This window comes from Accipiter gentilis, chromosome 7, assembly GCF_929443795.1.
Source record: "Accipiter gentilis chromosome 7, bAccGen1.1, whole genome shotgun sequence".
Classification (NCBI taxonomy): domain Eukaryota; kingdom Metazoa; phylum Chordata; class Aves; order Accipitriformes; family Accipitridae; genus Astur; species Astur gentilis.
This window is the reverse complement of record NC_064886.1, coordinates 44,735,240-44,756,137: the sequence shown is the minus strand read 5'-3', so window position 1 is coordinate 44,756,137 and position 20,898 is coordinate 44,735,240. Positions and strand designations below refer to the sequence as shown.

General features: G+C 46.8%; 1 protein-coding gene and 1 long non-coding RNA gene across 11 annotated transcripts in view; one reads left to right on the top strand and one right to left on the bottom strand.

The window, feature by feature from the left end:
* The window catches only part of LOC126040407 (carbohydrate sulfotransferase 5-like), a 66,939-nt gene that overhangs the window by 18,789 nt on the left and 27,252 nt on the right, over window positions 1-20,898 (bottom strand). The gene's annotated exons all lie outside the window — the stretch shown is intronic.
* On the top strand, window positions 6,650-8,365 carry LOC126040419 (uncharacterized). The gene is made up of 3 exons (XR_007506647.1): window positions 6,650-6,771; window positions 6,868-7,118; window positions 8,132-8,365. It is a non-coding gene; the product is annotated as an uncharacterized LOC126040419 (long non-coding RNA).

Here is a 20,898-nt window from a genome sequence, read left to right as displayed (position 1 = left end):
GGGGGTGCAGGGCTGTGGGGTGGCGACGCTCGGCGTCGCCCGTGGGCGCTGCAGGGTCAGAAATGGAGAACAAGCTTTCTGTTCCTGGGGCTTGACAACAGGCTCGCGTGGCTGATTTGGGGGCTCGGAAACAGACCGAGCTGCCCGGCTTTGGGCCCAGAAACAGAGGTCCGGCCCTGCGTGTTTGGCCCTTGAGAACAGGCTCAGCAGCCGGGTTTTTTGGCTTCCAAATGTGCCCCAAGTCAGCTGGTGTGGGGGCCAAAAGCGGGAGCCGGCTTGGCTGGTTTTGCAGGCAGGTGGGAGGGTGTTGGGGGCTGCGGGGGGAAGCGGGGGGTGGGCAGGGTGTGTGGACCCTCCCTGGAGATGGGGGTCTGGTTGTGTCAGACGCCGAAGTTCGGGAGGCCGGCATGCAGCAGGCCGAACTCAACATCTGTGATGGTCTGTGGGGGGAAAGGCGCTTTTCAGACCCCACGTGCCCTCTCTGAGTCCAGCTCTTCTTTCTGCGCTGCTCAGAATAGTTGTTAAGTAGTTAATCGCCCAAACTAACGAATATTTACTTGGCATGTAACTCTGATGTTTAATCCTAATGCTCCAGTTTTGACAGCAGTTGATAGACAACCTTATGGAAAGCCCAGACCATTGCACGTAGCTGGAGCTTGTAAGGAGAAGCAGCTGAAATCAGCCGGAGCTTCAGTGTGGAGCTGGGGCTTCAAGGAGCCAGAACTGTAGCAAGCGGGAACTGGAACGAGGCGGGGTGTCTGCTGTCTGGAGCGTGCATTAGCCAGAGGCAAAAGTACCTGCGGCTGTAACGAGCAGGAGGTGTGATTAGCTGGAGTGTCTTTTCGCTGGAGCATCCGTCGGCTGGACTGCGCTCCCAGCACGGCCGAAGAGCGGCCGGGTGCAGGCAGGTCTGTCCGCAGCAAGCAGCTCCGAGCAGCAGGGAGGTGAGTTGTCCTTCTGCCAGCGGGGAGCCTGGCCTCTTCCTTCGGGGATGCAATCCACGCCACGCTCCTCTCTCTGCATGGAGGGTCTCTCCCGGTCCGTTCCCACGGGCAGAAGCGAGGTGGGGGTCCCCCGGCTCTCCTGGGGCAGCCCCCCTGCGAGGGGGCGCGGGCGAGGTGTCGTCATCCCCTCGGTACCAGGCAAAGGGGAGACAAACCGGCCGGCGGGAGCTCCTGGGGTGCAGAGCCCTTCCAGCAGAATCCTCCCCTGTCTTTTCACCGTTGGCTGGGTGTGAGAAGCAGGTTCATTTCTTTGTCTCCTCTTCTCCCAGTGTCGCCTTCCGCATCACGCAAAGAAAATCCTGGGTGATTAATTCTGCTTCCTGCTCAGGTAATCGCACGTATCGGGCTGAGGGAGCGGAGAGAAACACTTGCGAGTTCGAGGGCACTACAAATGCTCCACGTTAAACCTACAGAGAAGGCAAATTTGCTGCTAGTGCAGAAAAGCTGATGGAAAAATTGCTGCTAACAGATCGTGCCCTGTTCCTGAACTGGTCCCTTGATGTGTTTTTGTTTCAGGTGAAAGAATGAAATTTCCTGCCTGGTAAATTCAGAGCTGCCTGTTAGCTTCTTTAGGGTCGAGTGTTTCTCTTCTCTCTGTTCATACTGATTTTATGGGCAAGTTGGAAATAGCCTTTACTTTTTTACGTATAACTGAATTTTTAGGAATATGTGGTGTCCCTGTAGTTCACTTTTGAGCACCTAGATGCCAGTAGAAATGTAATGAGTGAAACATGATGGGAACTGGTACTTAAACTTGATTTTTATTTGATTTTTTTTCTCCCCTCCCCCCCTTAAGAGTGTCGATGGCATCTTGTCCCATGGCACAATCCCCATTCCGTTCAGCGGAGTCTTCAGTCTAGGACTTTTAAGTAAAAAAGTTTCTCCTTCCAAAAAGGGACTAGTCATTTCTAGACTTGGAGAGTTGCTTAAGTATGTGGTCGGAATGAAAGCCAACTTTCAGTTGATGTTGCTGCTGTTGGTCTTTGCTTTCATTGATTTCTCCACCACTCCCTCATGGTTGGGAACTCTGAATCGTAATGTTTTTCAGTCTCTAACACATTTCCACCCCCCCAGCCCCCCAAAAAAGGAGAGGCAGTGTCTAAAAGTTAATTAGTTTCCTCACAAATGCGTGAGTAAATAAAATTTGAGTTGTGATGATTAAAACCATAAAAATGACACCAGTCTTGCAGATCTGGACTATTTCTGAACAGGCATTCATCACATGCAAAAGTCGTCAGGGTATGGATCACCTGCGCTTCATGCTCTGACAGGACAAAAGGCTGAGGCAGGGATGAGCTCTGAAAGAAAGAGGAAAAAAAAAAAAAAGGATACAGGGTCACGGTTTTGTTTTGTTGTTGTTTGTTTTTAGAGAGTGCAATATTGACTGCAGAGCCTGCAGAGCTCTTCTGCTGCCTGACCTCTCCTTCTCTTTCATGGCTGTAATTGTTGTTTGGATAATTGTAGAAGAGCAATTAAGTTACTTGCCTCTGTGAATGTGCTGGTAATACCAGGAAGGCAAATGCACAAAATTCACCAGTAGTGAATAACTTGGCGACAAGTAGAATTCCCGAAGGAAGAACAGCAGCAGCAACAGGACGCAAATAGCAAGTGACCAAAAATTGTGTGTGTCAAACGCATCAAAGCTTTATTGCCGAATGTTGTTTGGCAATATGTTCCAAATGGCTTTTTTTGGTAAACGTAAATTTTCAGGAAGTTCAGGGTTGCGTGTGGCAAAACGTGTCCCTCTGCGTACGCGTCCTGCTATGTAAATAGCATGGGTCAATGGCAAGTCCAGCGGCAGGGCTGCTGTGCCCTACTCTCGACGTTGCCGTAGTAGTGTTGCGGTATTTAGACCTTAACGGACGGGCTGAGGAATGGAAGGAGAATGCCCGTTTTCTGTAAGGGCTCAGAATGCCGACCCTTTTCTCTGCCTGCCGCTCCCCTGTGCATGAGATGAAGCTGTTTTCTTTTTCTCCCTTGTTCCTGGTCTAAATATTTCTGGAGCTGTTGCTGCTTTGGCTTTGCAATTGGTGTTACTGCATTTTTGTAGTGTTTTAGCAAATGGGTCGTTTCTACTGTGGCGAAGCATCGAGATACGGTTTTCAGTTTAAAGTGTCAGAAACTACGTTCACCGAAACCGGTAACTCACGGCACAGGTGAAACCGATCTGGCACGTGCAGCTGTGCTCGCAGGGATGCTTGGTGGCTCCTCATCAAAACGGCAGGCTATGTGCCTGGACATCCATAGGGTTGCGCTCTGGGTCTGAGAGCGTTAGCGTATTTTTGCTGTTGGAAGATGGAATGGAGCATGTGTCTGTTAAATCTCAGGGCAGTCAAAAGCTAGGAGGGACCCTGAGCAGGTTTGGTGGCACAACTGCGGTTTTAAAAGGTCTTGCCCATTTGGAGCAATGGCCTGGAAAAAATCATTCCTTTTTTGCAACGAGGCGGTTCACAAGGACAGTTGTGTTGCTGTGCTCTTTAGCAAAAATACTCAACTTGGGACGTATAGGCTGATGAAGCCTTGGCTATACTAAGGCTTGAGAAAATGTATGTAGGTCTCTATGTCTGTCACCTGCGTATATCTAGGAAAGTGAGTTCTAGTGAAAGTAAAGTTGCCACTGAGTCAAAAAAGAAAGGAAAAAAAAAAAAAGGCACGGTTGTCTAAAAAATGCAAAAGCTCTAGTGGCCTGTGTCAACAACTGTACTGAAGATGACGCAAAAATACTTTTTCCTCCGCTCAGTTGTACTGTCTTCACAAACCTTCATCAAAAAAAAGGCAGCTTTGGATTCCTACCCAGCTTTGTGCTAATGTTTTGGGTTTTTTTCTTCTCTCAGCTGGATGTCAGCTGGCGCTCTTTTGCTGTGGTTGCCCTTTCTTCTGCCGTGATGGTACGAGACAGATGGAAAGATTCCGTAGTGGCCTACAAGTACAAGGTACGCCTATGATGTGTGTCTGCATTTTTGCAAAGGTACTTGCGGTATGGACTTTAACATTGAGAGTTGTGCCAACTCTCCTTCTACTTTTTTTTACATGAAATATTTTATCACAAATACTAAAAATAAGTTCTGTTCTGGAGCATGTTACACCTATACAAAGTTTACTTCCCTCAGTTTATTTTCTCTTCCTGAAAGCATATTCTTCTGTTTCTGTGTGCTTGCTAGTAAATGATACTGTGAAAATAATTTTGTACTAAAAGAGGGAAGAAACTGTTTGTAAGTGTTCAGCTGTTCAGAAGAAACAGACTTTGTTTTCATGATAAAACCTTTATGCTTTTACAGTCAATGAGTTTTTTAAAATATCTTACAGGAGTACTCAAAAATGTTACTGAGATAATTAGCATCTGTACTAAAAGCAATCAAGGTCAAAGAAGAGACGTGGACAAAACGGGACAAATGGGTGTCGCATCTGTGTGTTTTCCAGGCTTTCCCAGGAAGCATTAGCAGCCTTGTAACTAGTGACAGTGAGTCCTGAGGTGGTTTTGATGAGTTACTGCTTCAGTAATGTATTTTTTCCTTTAACCTACAGTGTGTAATTTTGACTTCAGTTGGAAAGAGATTTTTCCAAAATGGAAGTCTTTCTCTCTCAAAGAAATTTTGTTTTATGAACTTCCCATCAGAGTGGATCTTCAGAGGTGATCGACTTGACAGTAGAAGTCATCAGTAATGAGACTTTTCACTCTCTAAAAAAAGAAAAAAAAAAAAAAAAAGTTAATTTCCTTCCAAAGACCCAAGCACAGCCCATCTTCCTAAAGTTGATGGCATCACTGGTCTTTGGTTTCTCAGTTGTAACAGTTGAGATAACATGAAAACGTGTTGCTCTGCATGCTTCAGTACTGCCAAAAGCATTAGGAAATCTGCCAGTCCTTTTTGGTAGTCTGAGGTATTGCAGCACTGGGGATTTTACAAATTGACTTGCATTGTTTAAACTGTAACTGCCAAATAGCTGTAGTGTATGATTTGTTAGGCAGATTAGGTATTTTTCTAAACATTTAAAAAGAGAGGCAACTGAATGTTATGGGGTTTTTTTTCCCTGATGTTTTGATTGAGTGCTCTGAAGTACTTTCTTTCTGTCTGGCTTTCAATGGTGCGTTTCCCTGGCAGTTCAGTAGCACCTCTCCTGGGCAGCTCAGCTGGCCAGGTGTCCCTCTGCGTTATGTAACACACACACACAAAAAACCCTAGTCCCATTATAACTGTGTACTTTGGAGAGAGATAATTCAATGGTATGAATTCAGAGCTGTGCAAGTTAAGGTAATGGAAAAGGAAAATCAAATACTTTTATAGTGTAAGTATTTTTATTGGATCTATAGAAACATGGGCACACCTTTTTAGTGTAAAGTGAATTATTGAGATTTATTCTTTATTTTTCATTTTGCTCTTTGGAGTTTTCCACTTCACTTTCAGCTTTATTCACCAACCAAGATGCAAAGCAGCAGCGCAAGGGCTGTAGCTGTTGTGGTGGATCCCTAAGTGTAGATTCTGATTGCGTACGACCTCTCCTGCAGCCTCCCGGGGTTATCTCCCTGCAGCAGTGCTGTAAGGAAGGGAGGAGACGTTTTCCAACACCGGCAAGAGTGTTTACTTGTATGCTAAGAAGGTGTTCAAAATGGTATCGATTAGCCTAAATGCTGATTTTAAGTGTTCAAATCGCTCTTAACTTTTAAAGGAAGTGGTGTATTTCGAGCTGACCTGTTTACCTGGAATCCTGCTTTAGCTCAGCGACTCTTCTTGTGCACCCCCAGCCTCTGCTGGCGGGGCGGTATGAGAAGCTGGAAGGTCCTTGACTTAGTATAAACACTGCTTAGCAACAACTGCAGCATCGGTGTGTTGTCAACATTGTTCTCATCCTAAATCCAAAATGGCCCTGTACCAGCTACTCAGAAGAAAATGAACTTTATTCCAGCTGAAACCAGGACAACCCCAAACCCCCTGATTCTGGGTCTGCAATGGAAAAAAAATAAACAAATTTAGGACTCCTGGGAAAACCAAATCCGCCTGGATTTGTGCAGCTGGAAAGCAAAAAACCCCACCCCATTTTCATGCACAAACCACAACCAAAAGATCACCCCTTTTTATGTTGTGGAAAAGCACTGAAACACACCCCAAACTGAGTATTTTGAAAGAGCAAAAAACTCCCCAGTTTGGGGAAGACTGGGGGTGAAGCACAGGCAGTTTGAGGGGCATTGCTGGGGGTCCTCCCAGTGTGGATGATTTGGTGTGGGTGCTCTGTTGCGGGTTATCCCAGGTGAGTTACCTGCTGTGGATCATCCTGGGTGGACTGCCTGGGGTGGGTCATCCCCACCCGTGTCCCCCTATGCACCTCTGTACCCTCACCTACCCTCTCCCTTGTGTTTCTCCCCCATATGGCCCCTGCTGCTCCAGCCCACCCCCTTCACCCATGCGAGTTTTTTTTAACCCATGCGAGTTGTTTCCCCCCGCATCCCTTGCTCTTCTATCTCCCGTCCTGTCCCGTCCACCCCCGCTTCCTTTCCCCCCCCCATATTCCATGCCCCCCCCCCCCCCCCCCCGCCCATCATCCATCAGGCTCCAGACCCCTGGCATGCTGTCTGCACCCCATTCTCTGTCATTTTTGTTTCTTTTCCTTACAAGTTGTTGTTTCTTTTAAATGATTAAACTGTTTTCGTTTCAAGCCACAAGTTTTCTCACTTTTGCCTTTCCGATTGTCTCCCCGTCCCACCGAGGGTGGGGGAGCGAGTGAGCGGTTATGTGGGGCTTTGGTGCCGGCTGGTGTTAAACCACGACATGAGGTGAGTTGCAAGCCCTGCCTGGCTAATGCTGGAGGCTCTCTATGTTCCTCCTGCCACCTTGACGGCCTGTTCTTGTTCTTCATTGCTGCCTTATAGCGAGCGCCTCTTGCTCTGTAAGCAGCAGTACTTGGGCCGTGCAGGTACTGCGTGTTGCAGGCAGCAGCAAAGGGCAATTGTGACGCTTGCTGGCAGGAGCGGCAAGGAGTGCGGAGCCACGCTCCTGTAGGGAGCAAAGATGGAACCTCGAGGGCTCTATGGTTATCTGCTGAGGACATCTAATATCCCGACATGCCTCTTTGCTTTCCCTGCTTCACGTCTGATCACTTTGCACGCCGGAGGGCAGGGCGGTAAGTAACACCGTGCAGCGTCTCTTCGATAAGAGACAAGCCTGTGCAAGAAGCCTTGCGTGCGTGCAGGATTAGAGCAGAGTTCTGATAGCACAGAGGTGCGCCCACCCCAACTAAGCCCCAGGGTCGCCAGGGTATCGCTCACTTGCAGGTGGGCCGCTTGCATCTGGTGCTCTGGGACGCAGCGTTTCCTGCCGAACAGAGCTGCCCCTCTGGCACAAAGCAGCTTTGGGTCTCTTGTGGCCTGCCTTCAGGCTGTCAGCTGAACCAGGCGTTATTTTTTGTTTTAAACCTCTCGCCAGCATCTGTTGACTGGCTGCTGTCACTCCCGCAACCCTGATGCCACATGCAGAGGGATACAGCAGTCCCTGGTGGTCCAGGGGACCACCCCCCCTTCCCCCCCCTTTGCAGGTTCCCTGTGCTGCTTCTCCTCTCTAGATAATGGGGGGGGGGGGCAGGGACAGAAGCGACCACCCGCATTGTCTGTTCTTTGCACTTGACTGCTGTAAATGCTCCAGCTGCTTGGGTGCTTTTGGGAATGGAGGCGATGAAAAGGACTGCCCGGGCTGCGAGTGGGGAAAGGGCAGGGCAATGTAAGCCCTGTGCCCCCAGTAAGTAGTTGCTGCCTGCGGCTGGTCTCTACTGGGCTGAGCTGTCAGTCGTCCCTCATTCAGCTGATGCTCAGAAGAGGATTGTTGCGGGGATGCTGCTGCCCGGCAACCAAAATTCGGTACTACAGCTCGGAAGCTGCAAAGGTGCGGTGGTGCCCCTGTAACGGCACCCATGGTGTAATGAACGAGTTAACTTTGTTCATGAAATTGGGAAGGGAGAAGAGACATATTGAAAGTTAGCAGATGCCTTGTGTAAATAACAAAGCTTGCTTAATTGGTGCGTAAAGGTCACGGGAAGAGGGCAACGGCTATAACTTACTAGCTAAGGAGGGAAAAAAACAACAGCTGTAATCTACCAGATAAGGGGATGGACTCTGCCAAAACTGTACTTTTTCACATCAGAAGACATTCTACATCAAAAGGCACTCGTCCTTGAGAAGATAGACCAAATCTGCTTAGTAACAGACCTGCATGAATGAAGAAAGAAGAAACAGGACAAGGCGGAGACTTGCAAGAAAGAGGTGCATGAACTGTATATAAGGAATGTAACTATAACATAAAGTTGTGAGCTTGTGGCGGAGCACTGCATCCCCGGCTGCCCAGCGCTGTTTTGCTCTCTTATCGCTTGCTAATAAATTCGACTTTTTTTATTCACTATAAATTGGCTCCTCCAGTTTGTCACGAGTGTCTATAACAAATTTGGTGCTGTGACTCGGATCCAGGTTCTTTGGTGCGGGCCTTCACAAGCGGGGAGGCGCCCTATCCCCGGATAGCCCCGTCTTGAGGAGGTGCCGCCACCACACCCTGGACCCGCGAACCCCTTTAAATTATGATAATTGAGCAAAAGAACCTGCAGGACCCCTTAAATTTTGTGCACGAAGACCAAGCGAAGACCCCAGGAGCGGGTAAGTATATGAGTTGTGAGCCGTTTGGTTGGGGTGGTTATCCCGAGGTGCGACTGTGTGAGAGGTCTCTCTGAGATTACACGAGTGCAGACCCTCCAGTAGTGCAGTTCTCGTAGCCCGCAAGGGAGCGAGTCACGACCGAGGGGAAGTGAGTGTGTGTGTGGATAAGGGCACCTTGGAAGATGGGACAGAGGAAAAGCAAGCCCTCTGGATCCATGGGGATGGGGAAGAAAGATAAGTTACCAGGCACACCCTGATAGTTCCTTAGGGCTGATGATAAGATATTGGGACAGTTCACCAAAGAGAAAAGTCTAAAGAAAAAATGATTAATTATTGTATTGAGATTTGGGGTGGGAAACCTCTCCGCAATCCTCATATACTCTGGCCCGTGTTCGGGTCTTCTGAGGATTGGATATGTCAAGCTCTGAATGTATATGTGAACCAAAAAGAACCTTTTAGTTTAGAAGAAAGTGAATATGCCAGCCTCTGGATAATATCCTCGGCTAGAAATTATATTTTTGCCTTAACTGAAAAGAAAAAGACGAAGGGACCCCCACGTGAACAGTGGGACCCAACTAACCAACCCTCCCCACCCCCGTATGTCCCGGCTCCGAATCCCCCGCCATCCCCAAATCCATCACCCCCTCCATCCCCACCCCGAATATATCCTCAATTACCCACTCACCTGACCCCTTCTGCCCCGGTAAAAACAGAGGGGATGAAAAATCAAAGTGGGACTCAGAGAGACCAGAAAACAACATATTTTTTGCCCCTAAGAGAAGCTGCCATGGGGGGAAATCAGGGTGGAGTAGGATTTGTATCGGTACTCATAAATTCTGGGGATGTCTGAGAATTTAAGAAGGAAATGAGAAGTTTACTCGAGGACCCTCTAAGGGTCTCCGAAAGACTAGATCAATTTTTAGACCCTAGTGTTTACACCTGGGATGAAATTCAGGCTATCTTAAGAATACTCTTCACATCTGAAGAAAGGGATATGACTAGGAGATCAGGGATGAGACACTGGGACCAAAGACATCAACATAGGCCCCAGGGAGATGTGAAATAGCCCCTACAGAAACCAAGTTGGAACCATCAAGTTGCAGGAGATTGTGAGTGATTTGAGAGACATGGTGATTTGGGGAGTGCGGGAAACGGTTCCCAGAGGTCAGGATGTAAATGGAGCCTTCGGTGAGTGTCGGAGGGGATATGAAGCTCTGACTGACTAGTTGGAAAGACTGGAGAGAGGTTTGCAGTTGTGTTCTGGAGTTGGCCCTGATGCAGCCGTGGGTCAAGCCCTGCTGAGGACAGAGTTTGTGGCTGGATTGTAAGTGGACATAAGAAAGAAATTAGAGAAGTTAAAAGACTGGCAGGACAAAGGGTTAGATGAGTTGTTGAGGGAGACTCAGAAGGTGTACGTATGTGGAGATGAGGAAAGCCGACTGGACCGGAAAGTAGAGAAGCAGAAGTTGAATGCTATTGTTGTGAGAAGAGAGGGCACTTGAAGCGGAGTTGTGAAAGGAAACAGTAGGATGAACAGATGTTTGGAGGTGAATGGGGGGGTCAGGAGCTCTGCTTATTGGGGACTGGAACATCTACGGAGCCCCGAGTGGAATTGAAGTTGAGTCCCCAAAGGGAGGGAGTGCAGTTTTTGGTGGCTGCAGGGGCCGAAGGATCCACCGTTCAGGGGCTGCCCTCCGGCTACACCCTTGCTGGGAACACCGTGAATATTGTAGGTGCAAAAGGGAAACCTTTTGAGGTCCTTGGTGATTTGCTCTGGCTCCCTGGGGCGGAATACGGTTTGTTAAGAAGGGATTTGATTTTGAAATTGAACTTGAGCATTCAGGGTCAGGGAGAGGAGTCCGGCTCCGTGCGGTCGCGGCGGAGCCGGCGCTGCAGTGGCAGCGGACAACGTCCTTTGTTGCAGCAGCAGCGGCGGCGGCAGCCCCCCCCCCCCCCCCCGGCAACGGCCGCCGCCTCTCCTCGCGCCGCGGGGCTGTAATGAAAGTCAACTCTGTAAACAGCCAAAGAGAGTGGGGCTTTCTGTGCGACTGCTGTATCGCTATCGATGACAACAATTCAGATGCACTGTGCTACCACAAGGGTTCACAGAGTCACCAAATCTATTTGGACAAACTTTAGAGAAAATTTTACAAGATTTCACTTCTACCCAGAGAAGTCAAGTTATTACAGTATGTGGATGATCTATTAATAGCAGGAGAAACTAAAGAAGGAACCCAAGAAACCACTATGAAATTGTAAAACCCCCACAAACTAAAAAGGAAATTTGACAAATATTGGGATTACTAAGATATTGTAAACTATAGCTTAAAAACTACAGTGAAAAGGTGAAATTAACTAATAACCAACTTAAATGGTCTACAAAAGATGATCAAAAATTAGAGGAAATAAAAAGGGCATTAATACAGACACCTGTATTAAGCCTCACAGATTAAAAAAAAAAAAAGAAAAAAAAGAAAAAAAAAAAGAGAACTTTTTTTGTGTGTGTAAATAGTCCTTACTCAAAACTGGGCAGGAATTAAGAAACCCGTGAGGTACTGTTCCAAGTTACTTGATCCAGTAAGCCAGGGCAGGTAAAATGTTAGTACACAAACTTCCTAATTTGTCTTTCCTTCCTGTACAAATAAGCCAGTACTTTATAATGCATGAACACAGCTAATGTTGATGAATGATAAATCGTGTAGCATGGAGGCAGCAGTGTTTTGGGATTACCATATTCCCCAGTAGATATCTGTAAGTGCTGCAAAAGAAAGAAACAACACGCAGAAAGTGTAGGATGTGACTGATGCGCAGTTATCCCACGTGCTGCTGAGCAGAGACAGTCTGTGACTTCTGTGTCCAGAGGGACTGTTTATTAAGGAGAAAATGTGCAAATTTTTTGTGTCTCCTTCAAGTGGCTTGAATTACACAGCTTTGCATGCTCACAGCAGCGTAATTCTTCTGGGAATGTCCACCCAAGGAGAACCGATGTGGATGTGCAGAGCTCCGAGGTATCCTGGGACTTGTGGAGTGGCAGGGCTGCAAGGCAGCAGGAGCATTTCTTTGCTCCCACATGATGCAGAGGCTGCATGCAGAAACATAATAGCAAATTATAGATCTTTGTGGGTCCCAAGCAGTGTGAAAAATCTGCCCTGCCAACAAGAATAGTTTACTGGCAACCTTAAATATTCAGAGGCAAAACACAATTCCTTGTCACAGAAGTTTTACAGCAGAGTAACATATTTTACTCTTAGAACTATTATATAGGAACATAAAGAAAACTACTATGTTACTTTTGGTGATCTGAGTCCTCAGGGCTGTTTCCTGGGTCTCTCTATTTGACAAATTATTTTCTCTGATTCGGTAATCTAATTTCTCTTGATGTTCTCTCGTGTACTATTGTTATCTCTTTTGGTTTTCTTAATGTTCTTAAAATTTTTCTTATTAATTTCTGATGTATAAGATTTCTCCCTTGAGTATTAATTAAACCTTTTTCTTTTCAAATTTTTCCAAAAGTGTGAACTACTCCATATGTATTTTTGTAATCTGTAAATATAGTCCCCCTTTTTTTTTTTTTAATTAATTCTAGGGCCCTTTATGGGGCATACAGCTCACAAGCCTGAGCTGACTATGATGGGTTTAGAGGACCTGATTTTACATGTTTTAGGTCCTTATTAATTATTGTCTCACTTTAGTCTGGGTCTCAATTACCTCTAAGCAGTTATGTTGTAATTTCTTTGATGGTTTTCCAAACAAAATGTGTTGGATTCTGAGCCGAGGTTACTCTCAGTTTTAAATTGGGGGAGTTAATTAATATTGCTTCATATTTTAGGATCCAGCTATCTGTTAGCCATTTTTTCACTTTCTGTTGTAAACACTTCTGACATTATGTGGAGTATATACCTTTAAAGGGGTACTAAAGGTAATCTTTCTAACTTTTTCTATTAATAACGCCGTAGTGACTAAAGCTTGGAGACAAGTAGGGCATTCTCTGCTTACTGGATCAAGTAACTTAGAACAGTACCTCATGGGTTTCTTAATTCCTGCCCAGTTTTGAGTAAGGACTATTTACACACACAAAAAAAGTTCTCTTTTTTTTTTTCTTTTTTTTCTTTTTTTTTTTTAATCTGTGAGGCTTAATACAGGTGTCTGTATTAATGCCCTTTTTATTTCCTCTAATTTTTGATCATCTTTTGTAGACCATTTAAGTTGGTTATTAGTTAATTTCACCTTTTCACTGTAGTTTTTAAGCTATAGTTTACAATATCTTAGTAATCCCAATATTTGTCAAATTTCCTTTTTAGTTTGTGGGGGTTTTACAATTTCATAGTGGTTTCTTGGGTTCCTTCTTTAGTTTCTCCTGCTATTAATAGATCATCCACATACTGTAATAACTTGACTTCTCTGGGTAGAAGTGAAATCTTGTAAAATTTTCTCTAAAGTTTGTCCAAATAGATTTGGTGACTCTGTGAACCCTTGTGGTAGCACAGTGCATCTGAATTGTTGTCATCGATAGCGATACAGCAGTCGCACAGAAAGCCCCACTCTCTTTGGCTGTTTACAGAGTTGACTTTCATTACAGCCCCGCGGCGCGAGGAGAGGCGGCGGCCGTTGCCGGGGGGGGGGGGGGGGGCTGCCGCCGCCGCTGCTGCTGCAACAAAGGACGTTGTCCGCTGCCACTGCAGCGCCGGCTCCGCCGCGACCGCACGGAGCCGGACTCCTCTCCCTGACCCTGAATGCTCAAGTTCAATTTCAAAATCAAATCCCTTCTTAACAAACCGTATTCCGCCCCAGGGAGCCAGAGCAAATCACCAAGGACCTCAAAAGGTTTCCCTTTTGCACCTACAATATTCACGGTGTTCCCAGCAAGGGTGTAGCCGGAGGGCAGCCCCTGAACGGTGGATCCTTCGGCCCCTGCAGCCACCAAAAACTGCACTCCCTCCCTTTGGGGACTCAACTTCAATTCCACTCGGGGCTCCGTAGATGTTCCAGTCCCCAATAAGCAGAGCTCCTGACCCCCCCATTCACCTCCAAACATCTGTTCATCCTACTGTTTCCTTTCACAACTCCGCTTCAAGTGCCCTCTCTTCTCACAACAATAGCATTCAACTTCTGCTTCTCTACTTTCCGGTCCAGTCGGCTTTCCTCATCTCCACATACGTACACCTTCTGAGTCTCCCTCAACAACTCATCTAACCCTTTGTCCTGCCAGTCTTTTAACTTCTCTAATTTCTTTCTTATGTCCACTTACAATCCAGCCACAAACTCTGTCCTCAGCAGGGCTTGACCCACGGCTGCATCAGGGCCAACTCCAGAACACAACTGCAAACCTCTCTCCAGTCTTTCCAACTAGTCAGTCAGAGCTTCATATCCCCTCCGACACTCACCGAAGGCTCCATTTACATCCTGACCTCTGGGAACCGTTTCCCGCACTCCCCAAATCACCATGTCTCTCAAATCACTCACAATCTCCTGCAACTTGATGGTTCCAACTTGGTTTCTGTAGGGGCTATTTCACATCTCCCTGGGGCCTATGTTGATGTCTTTGGTCCCAGTGTCTCATCCCTGATCTCCTAGTCATATCCCTTTCTTCAGATGTGAAGAGTATTCTTAAGATAGCCTGAATTTCATCCCAGGTGTAAACACTAGGGTCTAAAAATTGATCTAGTCTTTCGGAGACCCTTAGAGGGTCCTCGAGTAAACTTCTCATTTCCTTCTTAAATTCTCAGACATCCCCAGAATTTATGAGTACCGATACAAATCCTACTCCACCCTGATTTCCCCCCATGGCAGCTTCTCTTAGGGGCAAAAAATATGTTGTTTTCTGGTCTCTCTGAGTCCCACTTTGATTTTTCATCCCCTCTGTTTTTACCGGGGCAGAAGGGGTCAGGTGAGTGGGTAATTGAGGATATATTCGGGGTGGGGATGGAGGGGGTGATGGATTTGGGGATGGCGGGGGATTCGGAGCCGGGACATACGGGGGTGGGGAGGGTTGGTTAGTTGGGTCCCACTGTTCACGTGGGGGTCCCTTCGTCTTTTTCTTTTCAGTTAAGGCAAAAATATAATTTCTAGCCGAGGATATTATCCAGAGGCTGGCATATTCACTTTCTTCTAAACTAAAAGGTTCTTTTTGGTTCACATATACATTCAGAGCTTGACATATCCAATCCTCAGAAGACCCGAACACGGGCCAGAGTATATGAGGATTGCGGAGAGGTTTCCCACCCCAAATCTCAATACAATAATTAATCATTTTTTCTTTAGACTTTTCTCTTTGGTGAACTGTCCCAATATCTTATCATCAGCCCTAAGGAACTATCAGGGTGTGCCTGGTAACTTATCTTTCTTCCCCATCCCCATGGATCCAGAGGGCTTGCTTTTCCTCTGTCCCATCTTCCAAGGTGCCCTTATCCACACACACACTCACTTCCCCTCGGTCGTGACTCGCTCCCTTGCGGGCTACGAGAACTGCACTACTGGAGGGTCTGCACTCGTGTAATCTCAGAGAGACCTCTCACACAGTCGCACCTCGGGATAACCACCCCAACCAAACGGCTCACAACTCATATACTTACCCGCTCCTGGGGTCTTCGCTTGGTCTTCGTGCACAAAATTTAAGGGGTCCTGCAGGTTCTTTTGCTCAATTATCATAATTTAAAGGGGTTCGCGGGTCCAGGGTGTGGTGGCGGCACCTCCTCAAGACGGGGCTATCCGGGGATAGGGCGCCTCCCCGCTTGTGAAGGCCCGCACCAAAGAACCTGGATCCGAGTCACAGCACCAAATTTGTTATAGACACTCGTGACAAACTGGAGGAGCCAATTTATAGTGAATAAAAAAAGTCGAATTTATTAGCAAGCGATAAGAGAGCAAAACAGCGCTGGGCAGCCGGGGATGCAGTGCTCCGCCACAAGCTCACAACTTTATGTTATAGTTACATTCCTTATATACAGTTCATGCACCTCTTTCTTGCAAGTCTCCGCCTTGTCCTGTTTCTTCTTTCTTCATTCATGCAGGTCTGTTACTAAGCAGATTTGGTCTATCTTCTCAAGGACGAGTGCCTTTTGATGTAGAATGTCTTCTGATGTGAAAAAGTACAGTTTTGGCAGAGTCCATCCCCTTATCTGGTAGATTACAGCTGTTGTTTTTTTCCCTCCTTAGCTAGTAAGTTATAGCCGTTGCCCTCTTCCCGTGACCTTTACGCACCAATTAAGCAAGCTTTGTTATTTACACAAGGCATCTGCTAACTTTCAATATGTCTCTTCTCCCTTCCCAATTTCATGAACAAAGTTAACTCGTTCATTACACCATGGGTGCCGTTACAGGGGCACCACCGCACCTTTGCAGCTTCCGAGCTGTAGTACCGAATTTTGGTTGCCGGGCAGCAGCATCCCCGCAACAATCCTCTTCTGAGCATCAGCTGAATGAGGGACGACTGACAGCTCAGCCCAGTAGAGACCAGCCGCAGGCAGCAACTACTTACTGGGGGCACAGGGCTTACATTGCCCTGCCCTTTCCCCACTCGCAGCCCGGGCAGTCCTTTTCATCGCCTCCATTCCCAAAAGCACCCAAGCAGCTGGAGCATTTACAGCAGTCAAGTGCAAAGAACAGACAATGCGGGTGGTCGCTTCTGTCCCTGCCCCCCCACCCCATTATCTAGAGAGGAGAAGCAGCACAGGGAACCTGCAAAGGGGGGGGAAGGGGGGGTGGTCCCCTGGACCACCAGGGACTGCTGTATCCCTCTGCATGTGGCATCAGGGTTGCGGGAGTGACAGCAGCCAGTCAACAGATGCTGGCGAGAGGTTTAAAACAAAAAATAACGCCTGGTTCAGCTGACAGCCTGAAGGCAGGCCACAAGAGACCCAAAGCTGCTTTGTGCCAGAGGGGCAGCTCTGTTCGGCAGGAAACGCTGCGTCCCAGAGCACCAGATGCAAGCGGCCCACCTGCAAGTGAGCGATACCCTGGCGACCCTGGGGCTTAGTTGGGGTGGGCGCACCTCTGTGCTATCAGAACTCTGCTCTAATCCTGCACGCACGCAAGGCTTCTTGCACAGGCTTGTCTCTTATCGAAGAGACGCTGCACGGTGTTACTTACCGCCCTGCCCTCCGGCGTGCAAAGTGATCAGACGTGAAGCAGGGAAAGCAAAGAGGCATGTCGGGATATTAGATGTCCTCAGCAGATAACCATAGAGCCCTCGAGGTTCCATCTTTGCTCCCTACAGGAGCGTGGCTCCGCACTCCTTGCCGCTCCTGCCAGCAAGCGTCACAATTGCCCTTTGCTGCTGCCTGCAACACGCAGTACCTGCACGGCCCAAGTACTGCTGCTTACAGAGCAAGAGGCGCTCGCTATAAGGCAGCAATGAAGAACAAGAACAGGCCGTCAAGGTGGCAGGAGGAACATAGAGAGCCTCCAGCATTAGCCAGGCAGGGCTTGCAACTCACCTCATGTCGTGGTTTAACACCAGCCGGCACCAAAGCCCCACATAACCGCTCACTCGCTCCCCCACCCTCGGTGGGACGGGGAGACAATCGGAAAGGCAAAAGTGAGAAAACTTGTGGCTTGAAACGAAAACAGTTTAATCATTTAAAAGAAACAACAACTTGTAAGGAAAAGAAACAAAAATGACAGAGAATGGGGTGCAGACAGCATGCCAGGGGTCTGGAGCCTGATGGATGATGGGCGGGGGGGGGGGGGGGGGGGGCATGGAATATGGAGGAGGGAAAGGAAGCTGGGGTGGACGGGACAGGACGGGAGATAGAAGAGCAAGGGATGCGGGGGGAAACAACTCGCATGGGTTAAAAAAAACTCGCATGGGTGAAGGGGGTGGGCTGGAGCAGCAGGGGCCATATGGGGGAGAAACACAAGGGAGAGGGTAGGTGAGGGTACAGAGGTGCATAGGGGGACACGGGTGGGGATGACCCACCCCAGGCAGTCCACCCAGGATGATCCACAGCAGGTAACTCACCTGGGATAACCCGCAACAGAGCACCCACACCAAATCATCCACACTGGGAGGACCCCCAGCAATGCCCCTCAAACTGCCTGTGCTTCACCCCCAGTCTTCCCCAAACTGGGGAGTTTTTTGCTCTTTCAAAATACTCAGTTTGGGGTGTGTTTCAGTGCTTTTCCACAACATAAAAAGGGGTGATCTTTTGGTTGTGGTTTGTGCATGAAAATGGGGTGGGGTTTTTTTGCTTTCCAGCTGCACAAATCCAGGCGGATTTGGTTTTCCCAGGAGTCCTAAATTTGTTTATTTTTTTTCCATTGCAGACCCAGAATCAGGGGGTTTGGGGTTGTCCTGGTTTCAGCTGGAATAAAGTTCATTTTCTTCTGAGTAGCTGGTACAGGGCCATTTTGGATTTAGGATGAGAACAATGTTGACAACACACCGATGCTGCAGTTGTTGCTAAGCAGTGTTTATACTAAGTCAAGGACCTTCCAGCTTCTCATACCGCCCCGCCAGCAGAGGCTGGGGGTGCACAAGAAGAGTCGCTGAGCTAAAGCAGGATTCCAGGTAAACAGGTCAGCTCGAAATACACCACTTCCTTTAAAAGTTAAGAGCGATTTGAACACTTAAAATCAGCATTTAGGCTAATCGATACCATTTTGAACACCTTCTTAGCATACAAGTAAACACTCTTGCCGGTGTTGGAAAACGTCTCCTCCCTTCCTTACAGCACTGCTGCAGGGAGATAACCCCGGGAGGCTGCAGGAGAGGTCGTACGCAATCAGAATCTACACTTAGGGATCCACCACAACAGCTACAGCCCTTGCGCTGCTGCTTTGCATCTTGGTTGGTGAATAAAGCTGAAAGTGAAGTGGAAAACTCCAAAGAGCAAAATGAAAAATAAAGAATAAATCTCAATAATTCACTTTACACTAAAAAGGTGTGCCCATGTTTCTATAGATCCAATAAAAATACTTACACTATAAAAGTATTTGATTTTCCTTTTCCATTACCTTAACTTGCACAGCTCTGAATTCATACCATTGAATTATCTCTCTCCAAAGTACACAGTTATAATGGGACTAGGGTTTTTTGTGTGTGTGTGTTACATAACGCAGAGGGACACCTGGCCAGCTGAGCTGCCCAGGAGAGGTGCTACTGAACTGCCAGGGAAACGCACCATTGAAAGCCAGACAGAAAGAAAGTACTTCAGAGCACTCAATCAAAACATCAGGGAAAAAAAACCCCATAACATTCAGTTGCCTCTCTTTTTAAACGTTTAGAAAAATACCTAATCTGCCTAACAAATCATACACTACAGCTATTTGGCAGTTACAGTTTAAACAATGCAAGTCAATTTGTAAAATCCCCAGTGCTGCAATACCTCAGACTACCAAAAAGGACTGGCAGATTTCCTAATGCTTTTGGCAGTACTGAAGCATGCAGAGCAACACGTTTTCATGTTATCTCAACTGTTACAACTGAGAAACCAAAGACCAGTGATGCCATCAACTTTAGGAAGATGGGCTGTGCTTGGGTCTTTGGAAGGAAATTAACTTTTTTTTTTTTTTTTTTCTTTTTTTAGAGAGTGAAAAGTCTCATTACTGATGACTTCTACTGTCAAGTCGATCACCTCTGAAGATCCACTCTGATGGGAAGTTCATAAAACAAAATTTCTTTGAGAGAGAAAGACTTCCATTTTGGAAAAATCTCTTTCCAACTGAAGTCAAAATTACACACTGTAGGTTAAAGGAAAAAATACATTACTGAAGCAGTAACTCATCAAAACCACCTCAGGACTCACTGTCACTAGTTACAAGGCTGCTAATGCTTCCTGGGAAAGCCTGGAAAACACACAGATGCGACACCCATTTGTCCCGTTTTGTCCACGTCTCTTCTTTGACCTTGATTGCTTTTAGTACAGATGCTAATTATCTCAGTAACATTTTTGAGTACTCCTGTAAGATATTTTAAAAAACTCATTGACTGTAAAAGCATAAAGGTTTTATCATGAAAACAAAGTCTGTTTCTTCTGAGCAGCTGAACACTTACAAACAGTTTCTTCCCTCTTTTAGTACAAAATTATTTTCACAGTATCATTTACTAGCAAGCACACAGAAACAGAAGAATATGCTTTCAGGAAGAGAAAATAAACTGAGGGAAGTAAACTTTGTATAGGTGTAACATGCTCCAGAACAGAACTTATTTTTAGTATTTGTGATAAAATATTTCATGTAAAAAAAAGTAGAAGGAGAGTTGGCACAACTCTCAATGTTAAAGTCCATACCGCAAGTACCTTTGCAAAAATGCAGACACACATCATAGGCGTACCTTGTACTTGTAGGCCACTACGGAATCTTTCCATCTGTCTCGTACCATCACGGCAGAAGAAAGGGCAACCACAGCAAAAGAGCGCCAGCTGACATCCAGCTGAGAGAAGAAAAAAACCCAAAACATTAGCACAAAGCTGGGTAGGAATCCAAAGCTGCCTTTTTTTTGATGAAGGTTTGTGAAGACAGTACAACTGAGCGGAGGAAAAAGTATTTTTGCGTCATCTTCAGTACAGTTGTTGACACAGGCCACTAGAGCTTTTGCATTTTTTAGACAACCGTGCCTTTTTTTTTTTTTCCTTTCTTTTTTGACTCAGTGGCAACTTTACTTTCACTAGAACTCACTTTCCTAGATATACGCAGGTGACAGACATAGAGACCTACATACATTTTCTCAAGCCTTAGTATAGCCAAGGCTTCATCAGCCTATACGTCCCAAGTTGAGTATTTTTGCTAAAGAGCACAGCAACACAACTGTCCTTGTGAACCGCCTCGTTGCAAAAAAGGAATGATTTTTTCCAGGCCATTGCTCCAAATGGGCAAGACCTTTTAAAACCGCAGTTGTGCCACCAAACCTGCTCAGGGTCCCTCCTAGCTTTTGACTGCCCTGAGATTTAACAGACACATGCTCCATTCCATCTTCCAACAGCAAAAATACGCTAACGCTCTCAGACCCAGAGCGCAACCCTATGGATGTCCAGGCACATAGCCTGCCGTTTTGATGAGGAGCCACCAAGCATCCCTGCGAGCACAGCTGCACGTGCCAGATCGGTTTCACCTGTGCCGTGAGTTACCGGTTTCGGTGAACGTAGTTTCTGACACTTTAAACTGAAAACCGTATCTCGATGCTTCGCCACAGTAGAAACGACCCATTTGCTAAAACACTACAAAAATGCAGTAACACCAATTGCAAAGCCAAAGCAGCAACAGCTCCAGAAATATTTAGACCAGGAACAAGGGAGAAAAAGAAAACAGCTTCATCTCATGCACAGG